The 18,722-nt window shown below is 34.7% G+C and overlaps 1 protein-coding gene across 1 annotated transcript in view; it reads right to left on the bottom strand.

Annotated features, from left to right (window-relative positions):
- Window positions 1–18,722, bottom strand: part of plag1 (pleiomorphic adenoma gene 1) — a 39,994-nt gene that overhangs the window by 19,572 nt on the left and 1,700 nt on the right. The window contains 1 exon segment of the mRNA XM_052023157.1: window positions 4,454–4,581. The gene's annotated coding sequence lies outside the window, so the exon portion shown is untranslated.

Raw genomic sequence — 18,722 nt, forward strand, 5'->3', positions numbered from 1 at the left:
GAGGAGACATGATAGAGGTATACAAAAATATTAAGAGGAATAGACAGCGTGGACACCCAGCACCTCTTTCCCAGGGCACCAATGCTCAATACAAGAGGGCATAGCTTTAAAGTAATGGGTGGGGAGTTCAAGGGAGATAGAGGAAGGCTTTTTTTTAAACCCAGAGTATGGAATGTGCTGCCTGGGGCAGTAGTAGAGGCAGGTACATTGGTCAAATTCAAGAGATTACTAGATAAGCATATGGAGGAATTTAAAAGAGGGATATGTGGGAGGAAGGTATTAGATAGTACTAGGAGAGGTTTAAAGGCTGGCACAACATTGTAGGCTGAAGGGTCTGTATTGTGCTGTACTGTTCTATGTTCTATGGATAGGTGATTGCAAATGATCTCTGGAATTGCCTCAGTAGGAGACAAGCCCAAAAAGCAGAGTAGTGTCACAGGAAGAGGGACTGCGTGAGAATGCAAGACAAAGCAAACTGCAATTATCAAACTAACCTGTTTGGGGGCTGCCCACATGGTGTAATGATATAGTTGCAAAGTACCAAAAGTTAACATGTATAATATCCACTGCCTCCTGGAGGGCTATGGGAGTGAGTAGTTACCAGCACTACTATCTACATAAATGGTGTTTGATAAATGGCATGCTGACTGGAGCAAATACTGGGAGATCTCTAGCAAATGTGATAGAGATTCAAGACATGGGGTGCATGGCAAAGACAGTCTGATTTAGAACTGATCCTTGCTACCACAAAACAAATATTAAGTCACAGCTAAAGGAACTTTATTCTTTTATGGTGGAATGACAATGTCAGATAAATCATATCAAATTCCATTTTACACCACATTACAACAGGGAAGGCTCATATTTTACCTTTGGACTTGCACAGAAAGGTCAAACAACTTGACTAATAGAATAACAGATGACTGGGAGGCACACAACATACCCTTGAGGGCATCCATTCTTCATCTCACAGAAGATATGGTACAGCTCTACAGAAATCATGTCCATATGGAGTATGCACATTTTGCCTGTGACTATGTGGGTTTCTTCCACATGCTCACACATTCTAAATGTGCAGGTTAATTGGCCACAGTAGTTTGCCCCTAATGTGTAGGTGAGTGAAGAATCCAGGGGAAGGGGAAATTGATGGGAATGAAGGGAGATGAAAAGGGTTAGGGTAGGATTAGTGTAAAACTGGGGGGTCAATGGCCAGCATGGACTCAGGAGGCTGAAGGGGCAGTTTCTATGAAATCTCTCTCCATGACTGTAAAAGGTAACACAGCTTACATATCTTAAGTTCAACAAGGAAATTGGGGCAACATAGAAGAGGTCTTAAGAGCAGAACCATGGTGGTGCCACATATGGAATTAGGGAAATCTAACATCAATGTCTCTATGTAGATCCAAATCATGTCTGATGTTTTGGTCACACTACAAATTGTACTGGTGCTGTTTTCAGGAATTGCCAGTTGTGCTGTCTGCAAATGCAGCCAAGAATGAGTAAAAGTTATATCAAAACAAAGGATGATATCAAAATGATGCAAGGATATTACTGTATATCTTGGTGATTAAACACTGAAGCACCCTAACCTACTCATTGGCCACTGGAATCAGAACATACTTCAAAATATTCTAGACTTAGTAGCAGCTTCCCTGGATCAAGGGGCTATTGCAGTAGGACAGTTGGATTCTGGAATGTGGTACATAGGGTTAACTTGTACATTATAATATAAAACAGACAAAGTGTATTTCTGCCCCACAAAAGACAAGACTTCAATTTGCGTACATGAGCCAGAAGGCAGAGTCATAGAAATCAGGAATAAACAGTCTACTGGAATGTTCCTTTAAAGATAACCTTTTCAGATGTCACATGATTATATAGCAGTTTTGTAGTAACTCATTGGCTATTAGTGGCCTGGGTTAGCACAAAGACCCATATGGTCACACTGATGTGGACTTGATTGACATATCAGGAGTCAGAATACATTATGTGTCTTCTCAGGCTTAGTAGTAATGGAGGTACCCAAAAGAATGTGGGAGAAAGATAATACATCTCTCCTGAGATAAACAGCCCCAGTGGAGTGAATAGACACAGGCTCATTCCCATGAGATGAGGAGAGGTGACAAGCCAGTTGGAAGTAGAAAGTCTCTAGATAGAATGCCTCTTGGAATGACAAGTTTGCAGAAGGCTTTTGGAGAGATATTGTGGTTGGTAATCAAGTACAGTTAACTGAGTCAAAGGGATGCCTTATGAGACTACTCAGATACTGATCAGAGGCAGAATCTCCATGAGTCACCTAACTTGTCCAATGCAATGAGATGCATAAAAATGAGAACTGAACCTCTGTACATTGGTGGCATTATTTTCTTCATCTCCAAAACTTCCATACAAATGCTATGTTTTGTACAGAGTATATGGATTGCATCTGTAGGGTGATCAGACCCTTTTCCCCCCTGCAGGCAAATAATTGATCAAGTACACTGTTTAACTGAAAAATAGATGTGCATATGATTCATTTGGTCCAAACACTAGTGTGCAGGTACAACATGCAATTTGGAAATCCAACAAAACTTTATTGCAAAGGGATTGAAAACAAAAAGTTATGCTTCAATAATCTTTAAGCAGTCCCTCAGGATTGAGGAATGACTAATTCCTCTATTTTTGCAGTATCTGAAGTGACTAATGAGGCCTTTTTGGAAACCATAGACTTCCACAGATGGGGCTGCTGACTGAGTAGGTGGTATGAGAGGTGGTGTGCTCCTTCTGCCATAAATGCAAGGCTTGTGTGTGCTCTAAATAAAAGGCTTCAAGGTTCTCAATAACATCTCAAATGGTTCCTCTTCACTAAGCAGTCATGGGCCAGAAGTTCTGTATTCAGGAGGGGATGTTGTAATTTTTTTTTTTGAAGTTATGAGTACATCCTTCATCCTATAGCAAGTTCAGTCCAGAGTGAAGGTTGAATTGGAGTATGCAGACAACACTTATGTTCAATTATATAGGGCAATGGCAAGACATCTGGAGCAGTGTGTCCAGTATTGATCTTTATTTAAAAAAAATGGATGTAAATGCATTGGATGTAGTTCAGCAAGGGTTTACTGAACTGGTGCCTATATAAAAAGGCAATTTAAACAAAGTAATTTTTATTTTAAATATACAAACAGGGCAGTCCTGATGCAAGGTATCAGCAACCATCCCTTTGCCTCCACAGATGCTGCTTGCTCTGCTGAGTTCTTGCAGCAGTTCAATTTTTGCTTCAGATTCCTGCATCTGCTGTCTCATGTCTCCAGTAAAATATTAAGTGTATAAGCCTATTTTGAAGTGTTCCTGATGACTTAGTAATAATATTGCTGTAAAGATTGCTAAAGCTAATATGATATTTACTGAAGTGGTGCAAGCTCAAGATGAAAAGCACAGTCAGCTTCTTTGTACTTGATGCAACTTAATAAATCTGGTTGGATTATGACAACGTATCTTATACCAAGATTCATTGTGGTCACAAGTAAATTTGAGTTAATTTGAAAAATCTGAGAATCTGCAAATTGCGTGTCTGGAATGTCCAGGTTGTCTTATGAGGAAAAGTTGGTCAGCCTAGGCTTATATCTGCTGTAAGTGCAAGTAGAGATTCGAATAAAACATTCAAGACTTAAGGGTCTTAACAGGGTAGAAATGGTGCAAATGTTTCCTTTTGTGGGAGATTCCAAGGTGAGGAGGGGGGGATGGTGAGTAAAGGGGGTCACCATTTAAGATAAACAAGGTGAAATCTTGAGGGTTGTGCATCTTTGAAACTCTTCCAATGGAAGCCAGGTTTTTGAACTCTTCTCTACTTTCCCTGCCCCCCTAAAAAAAGGCAAAAAAGGTAGAGATTCTGGATAAGTGGGTGAAAAATTACAGCTTAGCCAATGATCTTATTGAATGGCAGACAAGGTTAGAGGGGCCTTCTCACATTTCTAAATTTGTAGATTCACATGCTACTTTTCAGATCTCTTCAGCGCTCTATATTCAATTTTCTTTATTGTATTCTGAACCCTGAAACTACAGTGGTCTCTCATTTTAACCTTTACATCTTTAACAATTCAAGGAATTCTCATTTTGGATGCTGTTCCTTCACCTTATGGGAATATGTCCATTTTACACTAGAAACATTGTTGTGCAGTTCTCCTACTGTTCATGTTCAATTCAGCTCAACTATTTTTGAATCAAAACCATCTGTGCAAAATCCTTATCAACTCAAATACTCAAAGTACTCCTTCAATATTCTTAATTTCCCCTTATCCTCTATTCTGAACCCAATTTGCAGCATTCCCCAAACAGCCTTACTCAGATAGTCACCACTTTCTCAGTACCTTTAACTTTTTATAGCTTAAGGTAATTTTGCATGCACATTTTGAGTTGCATACTATGAAGTTACCTGCATACTGAGCCCATGTTGACAAAAAATGTTCATAATACTTACCTTATCTTTACTTCACCGTTGTAAAAAAAATCAAACTATATTTCCAGCTTCACGTACAGAGTTCTCAGCCAGTTTCACTAATTCTTCTAGGTGGTGAGCAGAATTGGCTGTGTCCCATTTTTGATGGCCTAAAAGAAAGTAAAGTGAACTTCAGAATCTTCAGATTAACTTTCTAATCAATGTATTTTGATTCACTGAACTAAGTATTGCTAGGGTCATTAATTAAACCCCACATTTAGGACAATTAAAAAGGATGCAGACCATTCAATTAATTTTCATTGCCAGAGATCATTTGCTATTGAGACTTATGCCACCAAATTGGCACTAACAATGGAATGTACAAATTCTGGCAAGATTATTCCATTATAGAAAATGTGTCAACTTCATGCTGTTGCATTTTTTGTTTGAATAGTGCAACTCAGCAGAATACTGTTACACCCCATCTTTGAGAATTTACTGACAACAGCTTCCTAATTTACATATTTAAGCACATCCACAGTCAGAATAAGTGGTTATCTGATTTAATAGATAGTTATGTTGGCAAAATCTGGCTCATTGTACAATACAAACTATTTAATTTGAGAAGCAAATATTGCATTTTAGGATACAAGATTTATGCTTTAACATCCAAGAAAATACATTAGAAACTGCTCTTAGCAATATTTTGAGACAAATTGAAAGACAGTTTGGGTTTAGGTGGCAATAATCATTTTATTTAACACCTTAAAATGCTGTTAGTGGCCAACTATTAAAAATCATATGTTTAGATGCCAAATGTTGTAAAGTGAATAAATATCACAGAACAAGTGACTTTGGTTAATGGCTAGGCATGCTAAAGTCAAAGAAAATTCTCAGTTGACTATCCATATTTAAAAACATTAAAATGGTCCCACAGGTTTCTTCCTTAAAAAGCTACAATTTTTCACATATAAAAAGCAACTGCCCATAGCATTATTGTAGATTGTGCCTCCATCCCAAAGCATTCCAGCTACCCATCACAAAGTCCTTCCAAATAGGTCTTGATCAACATCAGCAGAAAGTATATCTGGAACTACATCAAGTGTAAATGAGGAAATCTACCTCCTACTGAAAAACAGAAAATTTTGATATTTTGAAAAATATATTGAAGACCAAATCCCCTTGAAGATGTCTCCATAAGCTAAATCAAATTATACAGCATTGCTCTGGAATATTACTAGGCTTTAATGTGATATTAACTCAAGAAATACTCAGCCTAATAATAATTTTTAGTGAAACAGTATTTAAGTCCTAATGGTATTAATTTGACTTCTGGTATTTTAGATAATTTCTGTAGGTGAGCCCAAACATCTTACTTCCCAGAGTTTTATTCTTAGCTTGATTTGTGGGTAAACTAATCTGCTCAAGAAACAAGCAGCAACCCATCAGATAATTTCTTAACTAACGAACATTAAAAATCTTTACTATGTTCTTGTTAATTTTAGTTAATATAAATTTATTAGAGTTAATAAGTAGGACAGCCATCTGTCCCATTCATGGAATAAATTCCAAAAACTAATCTGATTCAAACTTTGATCAGTATTTGTCTTAATTGCTTATAACAGGTTTGAAATTTAATGTTGTACAATATTTGAACTCCTGAGTAAAAAAGTTTGTAATTTTTGATTTGAACTATTTAATGTCACAGAAAAAGCAAGCAGGAATGACCCAAAATTTGCAGTAGTAATGGTGAAATAATTAGCAAACATTGTCATGACAAACTGATAAGGATTTCAGGATTCCCATGCACATGTTGAACTTTTAAAAACACAATGATTTTGCAGCCTTCAAAGAAAGAAAAATCACTTACATTGACATAAGCAATGAAATCAATCCTGGTTAAAAAAAATAAACAAATGCTGAACCTCATTGCAAAGGCCCAAGTGCACTTTTATGTAAACGATTTAGTAAGCTGTAAATGATGTTTAGAATACAAGTTTGGCATTAAACTTTCAAAATTGGAAGAAATTAGTTTTTGGTCACACTAAATGTATGAGCATTGTTCATCAATTGTACACATCTGTGGATTTAGTTCCATGTTGGTGGCTGATAATTGTGTTTAATACATGCCAAAGAATTTGAAAGAATACTTATTGAAATTTATATTTCATCTGTTACCTTAATGTGCTTAGAATCTTCAATTTTGCACTCAAATGTATGAAGTTCTTTCCCCTCTGATTGATGGCAAGATCTTTAAAGCAATTAGCAACCTAGTATGAAGACAAAGCAGCTGGATACCAGAGATGCCTTAGAAGTGACACCCAAAAGCAACTGAAAACTGGAAAAGTCTGTAGTCTCCAAAATCTGGCCCAACATCTTGCTACTCAAATTCAAAGCTAAGTCTGAAACACTAAATATAAACCATTTATAGCATTCTTTAAATTTACATTATCCTGCAATTTTTTAAATATAGGTTTGTTACTAGAAATGCAATGGAAAGTGGACCATTGCATAAGGACCAGTCACCAAATCAAACTAAAATTGTTGCGCACTAATCAAAACAATGCATTTTTAGTGATATTGCCATAAAATATCATTCAAAATTGAAGTTTTTACCCAAATAATGCTTGGTTAATGATCGATGGTCCTACAATTTCTATCACATGGTACTACACTGAAAAGCTTTTCTAATACTTGGGTCAAATAGAAACAACCTTAGTTGTATCAGATGAATTTCCTGCTTCATACAAAAATCACATTTCAACCTTAAGCATTCACTTAGTTATGCAGCTTTGACAACAGCAAAATAGAGACATGACAGCTGATGTATTAAAGACAGATTTAATATTCATTAAACAATTTTATCCCTAAAATAGTTAGCCTCACATTGTCCATTCCCAGCTGCCTTAAAAGGATTGTGATTAAAGTTTCTCCCAAGCTGTAATAGTCAAAACTTTGACCCAGTAACAATGAAGGAATCATGGCATTCCCAGATTGATTGATTCTCTACCCTTTGGTAATATTTATTGAAATGGTAGTTGCTATCAAAGCAAATTTGGCAAACTCCTGCAATGCATCTTTGAGCAACAAGCACTACCTGTTAATAGTTAACTCCACAACAGATACTGATTGAGAAATTGCCTTATTTTGGACAATGGTACAGTTCAAGAGTTGTTGGCAGTTCAGCTAATTGAGTAATGACAATTCTACCACCTTGTAAACTTGCCTTTTTAAACACTGGAGAGGCACAGATCAGGAAACAAGTCATGTAGCACAATCTACAACTTTAGCTAGATAGGATAGCTACTACCTGGCACTTGATAAGCCATTCATTGTATTGCTGTGAATTAATTTGGGCTGTTTACAAGTTTGAATGGAACTGGACACTGGAAATAAAACTGAATGCTTATAATGTGATATCATGTGATTTCCCAACATGTGATCATTGTTAGGTTTGCTTGCATCCACAAGAGATTCCGTCCTTCTCCCCCCCCCCCCCCCCCCCCCTTAGGAATACCAGCAGAGCCAAAACCAAAAGGCCAGCAGTCAAAGTAACCCACCCTTCAATATATATGCAATCTGGAGCTAAGTGGCAGTTTGTCAAGTACAGAAGTGGAGGAAGACCTCCATCTTGTTTTGTGCTAAGAACCAGCTTTTATATTGAAGTTTACCCCAAAATTAGTAAAATAGGTGTCACGATAGATTTTGTTGAAGAAATTCTTATAACACTAGTTTGAAGTTCTCTGGAACAGCACAAGAAATAACCATGAAGCTGGCAACAGCAAGCTCACATTAGTGACACTGCAGAAAATCCAAACAGACTTGCAAATTCTCAATGACCAGTGTATATAAGCCCAGAAGATCTTATTTGAATGCATCCTTGAAAGACCTTGGAAGAGTTTTGTTTGATCCTACAAAGATCTACAGATCACACACTATCCATTTGCTTTGACTCAAAAACTGTTGCTCATCTTCATTGTTTTATCACTCCAAGGAGCAGCACCTGCCAAAAGGTACACCAGTTCACTGTCCATTCCTGCTCAATCAACATTTAATGCACATTAGGACAATTGAATATCAGCCCAAATTTCATTGGATTGTAAATTTGAATTAAAATTTTAGCATGTAATCATGTAGCCATTTAGCTTATTGGAAATGATTCACAATGCTGCAAGTTACAATTCTTTAGGGTCAATTCTTTAGAGTTACCAGTCTTTAGTTTGGAACCAAGGCCAAAGGTATCCACATGGCTATGTCCAACCAACAGTTGTTAGGTTCTAAAGGACCTAAGTGTGACTAATTTTAGTCCAGCTACAATTTTTTTGAAAGCCATTTCCAGAAAAAAAAATAAGAGCAGGAAAAAGCTGATTAGCAAACAAGGAAAGCATGGAAAAACTGGAGTGTTGAGGTTAGGGGAGAGCAGAATTTAGGAAAGGCATTTCATTAGAAGAGCACAGTAGAAAAGGTAACCTGGTTCAAAGGAACAGAGGTACAAATAAGGGCATGACAAGTTAAGCTCAGTTAAGAATGATGAGCTTACTGAAGGTTGTGGAGGCAGCTTAAGTAAATTTAGTTTTGCTGGTAACTAAAAAAAAATTGTAAAGGGCAAGATTTTGTACATGGCCTGCACTTATTAAATTCTAATTTTGACTGCCTGAGTAAAATCAGCTCTCAGTCAGGGTTTGAGCAGTACTGAAGTAAAAGTCAAAAAGAGTTATGAGGAGAAAAATCAAGATTGGTAACTGAATGGATACAATTTGATTTGTATTGAATGACAGGCAGTTTTTTTGGAAGAAACTCGGCTCAGCAGCAACAATGCCTTTTAGTATAGAAGCATAGAAGGTTAATCAGCCATGTTACCCCAACAGTCTAAAGCCAGCCAAACAGTCCTACTTATTTACCCACAACTCTGCAAAAGTTGCAGTATTTTCAATATCTAATTCCCTTTTCAATGTTACTATTGCATCTGTTTCCACTTCCTTGGTGTTTTAAAAAAAAATTATCCAAAATATATTTCAAATCCCTCCTGGATTTTTGTCCATGACAAGTTTGACCCCTCTTGATGAGGGACCACAATGTCAGGAAAATTCTAATCAAGACCTCTCAATTTGGAGCATCAAGTCCCACCTTGGGACCAATAAGATCTAGTCTCTGCAAAAATAAAATTCTCCTAATAAATTTCCCCTGGATCTTATCAATGTTTAAGATCAAGGGGTGATGCCCAGTATTGGTTTTCAACTTCTAACTTTACAAGGTGAAAAAAATATTGTACCAACTTGAACTGTAGATACTACTTTTTTTTGTAGAAAACCCAAATTGTCTTAACGTCTTGAATGGTTTCCAAAAAGTAGAGGTTTGTTCCATAGCTCATTACTGTATAACCAATTCCAGCATTACAATTAAAATTGTTTCCACTATTTGGTCTTCTAAAGGCTGATATTTCATTATCTCACTGAATTTCATACACTACTTCTGTTTACATCCTCAGTTTCAATATCCAAAACAGTCATCTACAAACCACAAATCATTCTTCCCCACCCACATTAAAACCCTGGGAAATGCCACTGCACTCATCGCAAAAAATTGTATATTGTCCTAAAGTTTATATCAATGTAATTTCATTTCATGGGCTTTAATGGATCCTCTTCCCTCCCTCCCCCCACAAAAAAGGATGTTTATAGCAAGCATATTGTAGCCAGTGTTGTTAACGTCTATTATGTGCTGCTTAAATGAGATTGTTTTCTATTACATCAAGGCCATCCATTTTAAACTTAAAATATCAAATTGACGCTGAATTAAAGCCTGTGGGACTATAATAGTGTAGAATCTATGAGACAGAGGAAATTGCCAATTTCTAAAATCTCTAGATTTAGAGCCAACTGTACTCCCCAGGTCAATGGAGAGTCACAGTCATTACTGTTAGAACTTTATTCCTATTCTATATAATCCAACAGCACTAACCATCTCAGGTTGGTGAGCTGACCTGAATAGTGATCTTACTGATAAATTTGAAACCAAACTGTAGACATTCCCCCATTTTTAAAATACATAAAAGTCTAGTCTGGAGGACAAGTGTAGCAGTAGTTCAGGTGAAATATCAAATTAAGCCCCCATTAACCCAGTTGGCTGCTTCCATGATATTATTCAAAGTATTAGGTTGTTTCATCTGCAGTATGTCTTTGCCTTCACAAATACACTCCCTAGTGATTCAAATATTGCACTTTGACCCTTGCACGAGACACAGACCCCAAGTACAAGATTTTTGCTATGAATCCTATTCTAAGGGAATTCCTGTTTTTAACTGGTTGCAAAGACATGAACACAGAATCACCACCAATTGAGACTGTAGGAATGCATCTTGTAAATTAAATGATCTATAATTAGTTCATGGCTGAGCCATTTTGACACCCCATGAAAGAGTTAATAAATCCGTAAGATAGATTTTCTACATTGAGGATTTCTGCAAAGCAGTGCAACTGATAATTAAATCTGGCCAGTTAAATAGGGTGGATAGGGAAAATAAAGTGTGATATTTTTAAAAAACATACCAAGAGAATTGGCCAAAATCCCTTTGCAGAAGTTAAACAGTGTCATCAATGAATCAAGCCAAAATATGTTACAATAGATCTGGGACAAATAGATATAATTGGTTCAGAAACATAGGGAAAGTCAATACATTGAAATAAAGCCAACTAAATTAGTGTACAGAAAGTCTGTAGTCTTTAAAATACAGGTTAAGGAAAATGCAGCAATCACCATTAAAAATCCTGGCAGTTTACATCATGAGAAGGGAATCTACCAAAAAGGGGTGATTAGCATGCCTCAAGTTTTTAGGCATCCTGTTAATATGCAAAGTTGCTGAGTCTAAAATTCAAAGTGCATGCTAGGATTCAATTAATTTGGAATTGTTATCATTATGGACAAGTCAATGACAGTAACTTTACATTCGCTAAAGTTAGCTAAACTGCTCTAAACAAGCACCACACTTTCATACTAACTCACTTCTCCATATTACCAAATGTACGAAGACTGGAAATTAAATTATTCCCTGCTCTGAGAGACTGCAAATTACAAAAAAGAGAACTGGACATTCTGGAAAAAATGAGAACAGCATGTTATTTGGGATAACAAGTTTTATTGAAAATGTGCACAAAACTTCAATGAGCTCTTCAATTTGTCTTCAAATACAGTCTCCTAAACAGAAGATTTCAGTATCCAATCATAATTCTACAACTCAGGCAGCAATAACATTTGCAAGAAAATTATTTAAACATGAAACTTAGTATTACTACTTTGATGCATTCAAAATTTATGAATGGCTCAAACTACCAAAGTTAAAAAGGACCATATCTCCTAGTTTTATCATCTCAAAGAAGAGAGAACAAGGTAACATGTTTAAATTTCTGCAAAATCCAGAATTTAGAATGTGGATTCAGAAATGCAAAGTTCTGTCCATTGTAGAAAACAGTGTATTCTCAACATAAAATCCTATGCGAGTCATTACTCTGCAGAACACCAGCTGCATGATTTTGGAATGCAAGTGAAGTTTGGAATGAATATGGCCATCATCATGAATGTTTTTTTTTAAAAGCATCATTTGAAGCCAATTACAGATTCATTAAAGCTAATATCACAAATCCTCAGATTTTCCAGGGTAAAATATGGTTAATGTTTATCACAAGCACACTATAGCTTTAAATTATGAATAGAGAAAACAAGTTTCAAATAGATTAAACAGGTAATCTGCTCAAAGTGAGCTTTAATCAAGGGTAAATCAAATATTACTATTCAAATTCTTACAAGAAATTTGTCAATATTTGAATGGGGCAGAACAGTTTAGCAATCAACTAATCAGAAGTAGCATTAACCACTTAACAACTTCTAAAGTACCAAATCTACAGCAAAGAAACTTTTTTTAAAATCCCAAGTGGTCCATGGTGCTCCTTATACTTCACACTAGCCTTCTCCAATACTACTTCATTGAACTCAATTCATTAGTTACTTTCTGATGCATGTTCTTTCTCTTCCCCATGATTTTGGTCTTCCCAAAAAGCAGAAACCTTCTCCATATGTAAATTATCAAACACATAATCAGAAAGACTTCATTAGATCACACACAGCTTTCTCTTCCAGAGAAATAACCTCCAGCCTCTGTTTCCATCCTCCTCCTCCCCCCACCCATAGTTCTAGATTCACACTTTGCAAAAAATTTGAACTTTTGAGAATATTTTTGAGCTCTTTGAGAATCCTCAAGTATGGAGACTAAATTTAGGACAGCATTCCCAAATGGTATCTAACCAAACTTCTAAAGTTTTGTATTTCATGTCTATCCCACCTGATATTAACAAATCATGTACAATGTTTAAAATCTTTAGCCCATGCTGCCAATTTTACCTGTACTTTCTTCTACTTCATTTAGACATCAGGTCTGTGGTCTTTATTGGCCAGCAAAATTGAAAGCATTTTTTTAAAATTGTTATATGTTCATTCTGCAAGCATGTTTTCATAGAATTATTACAGCACTGGAGGACCTTTAGGACACCAAGTCCCCACCCAAGCTAGGATAGAGATTCTTTGTACCATTTCCCTGCTGCTTTCAAAAGAACATTTATTCACATATACACCTTGGGGTCTCAGTTTTTGCACACCTTTTATAATTGTATTTACGATATAAAATGCAGGTCACTGTATCAGATCTGCCATATTTACTCCACATACCTGTGGTCTAACTATTATCCTCTACTGGTTACACCTTCAAGTTTGGTGTCGTATACACTGAAGTTTTACCCCACACATCCATACCTCCAAGATCTTCTACCATCTAGTCAGAGGCCACAAATGATAGCTCAAGTAAATTTACAGAGTAAAAATGCAGAAACAGCACAACAGGGATTTGCTGGTAACTATTTCAGAGTAGCAGACACATTGAACTGACTAATTTCCTGTATGAAAGATTCAACTATTATAAATATTTCATTGAGCTTAAATGCCTTCAGTAACTAAATGGATGATTTTTTAAAAATTGTTTTAATAAATATTATATTGAATAAAAGTAAACTTCTACTTTGTTATACAATTTATTGCTATGCAATATACAAGTAAAAAAACCTTAAAGGACTTCACAAACTCATTTCAGCAGATTTAATTCCTCCCCAACAAGGTTATTGTGGGGACAGAAAAGAAACTAGGGAAGCAATGATAAAAATATTGTAAACAAATCTCAGTCACCCTTTCTGTATAACTGTCTTAAATGTCACCATGCTACAGAACTTCATTTACTTTAAGAGGCAAGTAACAATCAAAGTGGATTAGTTCCACATCCTAATTGTATATACAAATATTAACACCTTAAGTTACTTGGTTCTTTAAAGGATGTTAGAGTTGTAACAAAAACCCACAGCACATTAAAAGCATTGATACTTTTATGCAAATGCTACATTGATTGGTAATTTGAGCTCCAATAATAAACCTCAATAAAAAGGAATTTATTTCAATATGTCACTTTAAGAAAGCAATGTTAGAAGAGAACAAATCGATTCCTTAATTAGTTAGCCATAGACTGTTGAGAATTGGTTAAACAGCCACTTTCTTGTTCCATCTTAACTTTTCAAGTGAATGAATACATTTGTTATTTCAACTTGCATTTCTGGAAGTGTTTTTTCAAAGTTATGGTACAAAATGTTGTTTATAGATTAAAAATATTGCAAGCTGTTGATCAGCAAAGAAATGAGCAAAAGATGCTCTATTTCTCAGCTCTCGGTATGCTTTAAGGAATCCTATTAATTCATTATTGGTAGTTGCTAATTACATTCCAATATAGTTGATAAGTACACTGCTCTAATAAAAGCTTTACAAATTTTTCATTACTTGTGTTGGTCATTTATCTATAGGTGGATTTGAAATAATGCATGGAGAAAAATACATTACAAACCATGCTTTAACTTGGAGACAAATACAAAATATGCATATCTAGGAAAATTCTAAATTAGTAATAGTTACCATATAGGAACAGTGCACAGTGATACCAAGAGATTTCATCATAGAAGAAAATGTTTTTTTTCATGTATTATAGCTTTGTTCAACAGGTCTGTGTACAATAACAAATGCTGACAAGGCTGGTTTTGAATTCTGGAATGTTTAATACACTTCACATTTGCTTATATGGAATTTTACATCTAGAAATTAAAGTTATGAATTCTGATAAATTGAAATCAAAATTCAACTTGGGTGCTTTTAAATCATGTGTGCCCCACTCATGTAAAGAACCATTGCTTACCAAAGTGTTCATATTATCAAAAATAATCAGGTATTGTTGACCATTAATTTGTCAGCATCCAATAATGCCATAAACCTAAAATATAAAGCACTTAACCATATACTTAGTTCTTCAGTGGTCTGACGTATCCCCGTTTGGGAGAAAACAATTGGCATTTCAATGTCGATTTTAATCAGAATTAACTGTGATCATATTCATATCATTTTGATAAGTATGTACAAACAAAACCAACTACTTAACATTATTGGTAGTAATGGATATCCAGTTCAATTCTTTAAAACACACAATTAAACAAAACACCAATTGTTGGTTTTGTTGATAAACAAAATATTTTAACAAAATTAATCAAGAAAATTCAGTCATTAGTTATGCATTAATACATTTGCTGATTTTTAAAATCTTGTTAACGAATGTTACCATTCAAACCAATTTTTCAGAAGGAACTTTAATAATATTAGTTGGAAACATTCAAGTACAATACAAATTCTCATTCGAATTGAAACGAAAGGGTTGATTCTTTTTAAAATGTTATATATTAAATATAATGGGCTGTTTTCCTTCCACACCCCAGAGAACAAGAATATCCAAAGACTGCCAACAGATTTAAACCATAATTATTTGCGAGTGAAATTGATGCAAATGGAGGATTATAGTGTATTAATGATTTGGGAAAATACATGGGGGAAAAAAGGACCTTCAACTAAAATCATATTAACACAAAACACTATGGGTGGTAAAATTAGGACTACTGCAATTCAACCAAAATATTCCTCAGAATTAGACCCAAAAGGAAAATGATCTAAAAATTTGCATTAAATATGTACAAATTCAAGAGGGTGATGGCAAACTAAACTGCAACCAAAACATTGTATTAAGTAATCTACTATTAAAAGCAAAGCATTAAATGTAGCTCTTAATATCCAGATCACTGATCAACATTTGAAAGTCCTTTTCCTTGTCATCTGATCCATAACAGCCAGTTTTGTTAAATAACAATGAACTTTAAAACATTTGTATGCAAATCCTAAATATACACAGTTAATGGAAAAAATCAGTTTGCATTTTGACAAGTATTTTAAAAGCGTTTCTGCAAAGGCAGCAATACATTCTAAAACTAAATAATTTAAATGCATTAATATTTTTGTTTAAAAGTTCAACTGTATAGTAGTTAGTACTCCAGGTGTCAAAACATGGTAGTATACATCAAACAAATTTCCAGCACAGTCTGGAATGAGAATATATTCTATTGTTTTACAAATAGCAAGCATGATATTTTATATAAAGGGACATAGTATTTCTAAGTTGCAGTTTAATTTTTTTTAAGTGAAACCTCATCCTTTATTTTCTCTGGTTTGAAAAGAAAACACCAGAAATCTCAACCAAGTCAGCTTCATGCAAATCTAAAAAAAAAAATCACCATTTTAAAATCATGTTAGTGCTCATTAACTTCTGATTTAAATGCAGAGGATTTTTTTTAAACTTGTTAAAAAGGTCAAGAGCTATACATTTCTAAAACAGTCATTTGCATTTTCACGACCCAAAAGGCACTGTAAACAAAATGGAAAATAAACAATTCTCATTCACCAACCTATTGCCACTGATTACAGATCAACAGATTTAACAGACTTGTTTTATTGTGGCCTTTCTTGCTCAACTTAAATAGCAGATTCTTACAGAAATGTCATCCAAATTCTTTGCAAAAAATTACACAAGAAAACAAACACCAACTTTGAAACCACCTGATGACATGAACAATATTCAGAACAAAAAACATCTAGATTTAAATATATGAAGTTATATATGTGACTATAACAATCAAAACTTTCTAATAAATATTATTTCTCAGGTTCTTTTACTTATTACTAATCATTCTACAAAGTGTAGAGTTTATTTTGAAGTTTAATGCCATGAAATGTATATACTCAAACACTAGAGAATCAGTACAGGTGTGAAGCACTTGCAGCACAATTTAAAAATGAGTTAAGACAGTGTACTTACAGTGCAGTTAACCTTTGAATTAGAGCATCTTCACTAGCCTTCATAACCCAAATAATTTTTATTTTAGTATTTTATAAATTATTTGTATTTGTATTTCTAAATTGCAGATCAAGTTCTCTCCAAGTACACAGCACATTCCAACAATACAGTCACAGCCCAATGACTAGCTGGAGTGTGAAACTAAGGAAATTGAAATAAGTTGCTGAAATTAAAGTGAGTTTATAAATATTGCTGCTAGTAAATCACTTTCGTTCTCACTTTTACATACACCAATGCAAACATATTTTGACAATTATTCTCATCTTGAAGTAAGATTACAAAGCATCATAGCCAAGATTGTTTCAATGTCAGAACACTAAAATAACTAGCATGTGCAAAAATTGGAAGTTCTTGTGAGCCATTTACAAAGTTAACAGGATATGAAACTAGGTTGTGTCTATTAGAAGTGAAATTCAACACCACAAAAATCTGTTTAATAGAAACCCTTGACAATTAAAGATTTCAAAATACATCCAGGATTTAAATAATTTTGGGACAAGGTGCTTCTAGATTCAATACTATTAATTAAATTTTATTAAAAATCAAACTATAGTTAATTAATATTTCAACTGAATTTAAGCAATAGTCTGTTTTAAAAGATATTTTAAATGCCACTACACAAATGTTAAAAACAATTACTCCAATTCAGTATTTAAAAATCATAAGTTTCTAAGTCCTTAACACCCAAAACGCTCCAAGTTAGTCAATTAGAACAATTAGTTATAGAAGTATTGAATTAAAGTTATGTTTTCCAGGGGAGAGGACTGTTGCATTTAATTATGAATCAACATAGTCAAGCTTAGAGAAAAGTCTGTCATATAATTGACATGTACTATTTCAGCTACAGTTCCTTAATCTCATTAAAGACTTCCTAGATGGTTGCAGCTTTTATGAAATAATCAAAGCAGTTAGTAAATTTTAGTACTGTTATAAACCAAAGAATATTGAAATGATAGACCCAACTGTTACCTGATGGTTTAAATTGTTTAAAAGCATAATTTTTTGATAAGCCAAAATTTCCATTTAAATATCCTCAGTTAAATGAGGAATGTTTGTTGCACTTTAGAAAAATTACAGATGCCATTGACCCAAAAACTCAATTTCAGCATGTCTTCCATAGAAGCCTTGCATTGCACATCTCTTCAAAATATCTATTCTTCCACCACACCCCCATGTACTCCTGTAGTTTCTAGCTACACTTGTATGAACCACTAACTCTGTGTGGTCACACATTCTAGATTTGTACAAATTCCTTATCTATTCATGACTACAACCTCCTGTACAATTGGTAACATCTGCTCTACTGTTAATCTATCAGGTTCCTTCATAATTTTTAAAGACCTCTATCACCCTAAATTATCCTAGAGCTGCTTAGTCTTTCTTGATAGTTGTTCCTTCTCAGTTTGAGGTCAGCCTGGTAAAACTCTTTTGCACTCCCTTCTATGCCTCCATATACTTGTTAGAAGCACAGACAAGCCAGAACTATGCACAGTGCTCCAAGCTTGTCCTAATCCAATGTTCTACACCTCTGCATTCTACTGTTCTAGAAATGGAATCCAGTGGTTTGTTTTTACACCTTTATAGCTTTAACTTTCTAAAGTAGAGAAAGAAATTTGTAAATCCATACCCTTTCAAACTTATTCAGATTCTTATTTCTTCCATCAAAATAATAATTTCACACTTATATTGAAATTAATTTGTAATTTCCATACGATCTGCAATGATTAGGTCAGAATTAATAAAACTCATCAATCATGTGAAAGCATCCTTTTAAATAGTTGTCATAACTGATGCGATACGAAGAACTGCACAGTGCGTTAACACTTCGGAAACCACTCCGCTGTGCATCGGCAAACAATCGAATTATCTAAAGGTAAACTAAAGAGACAACTATTTATGCAATTAATATTTATTTTTGAAATTGTTAACGTATTAGCCCATCCTTCAGGTCATTATACCAATAGCTGCACAAGCAGCAAGAACAGCGGCTTTCCAATG

The sequence above is a fragment of the Pristis pectinata genome, chromosome 9, assembly GCF_009764475.1.
Source record: "Pristis pectinata isolate sPriPec2 chromosome 9, sPriPec2.1.pri, whole genome shotgun sequence".
In the NCBI taxonomy this organism is placed as follows: Eukaryota; Metazoa; Chordata; class Chondrichthyes; order Rhinopristiformes; family Pristidae; genus Pristis; species Pristis pectinata.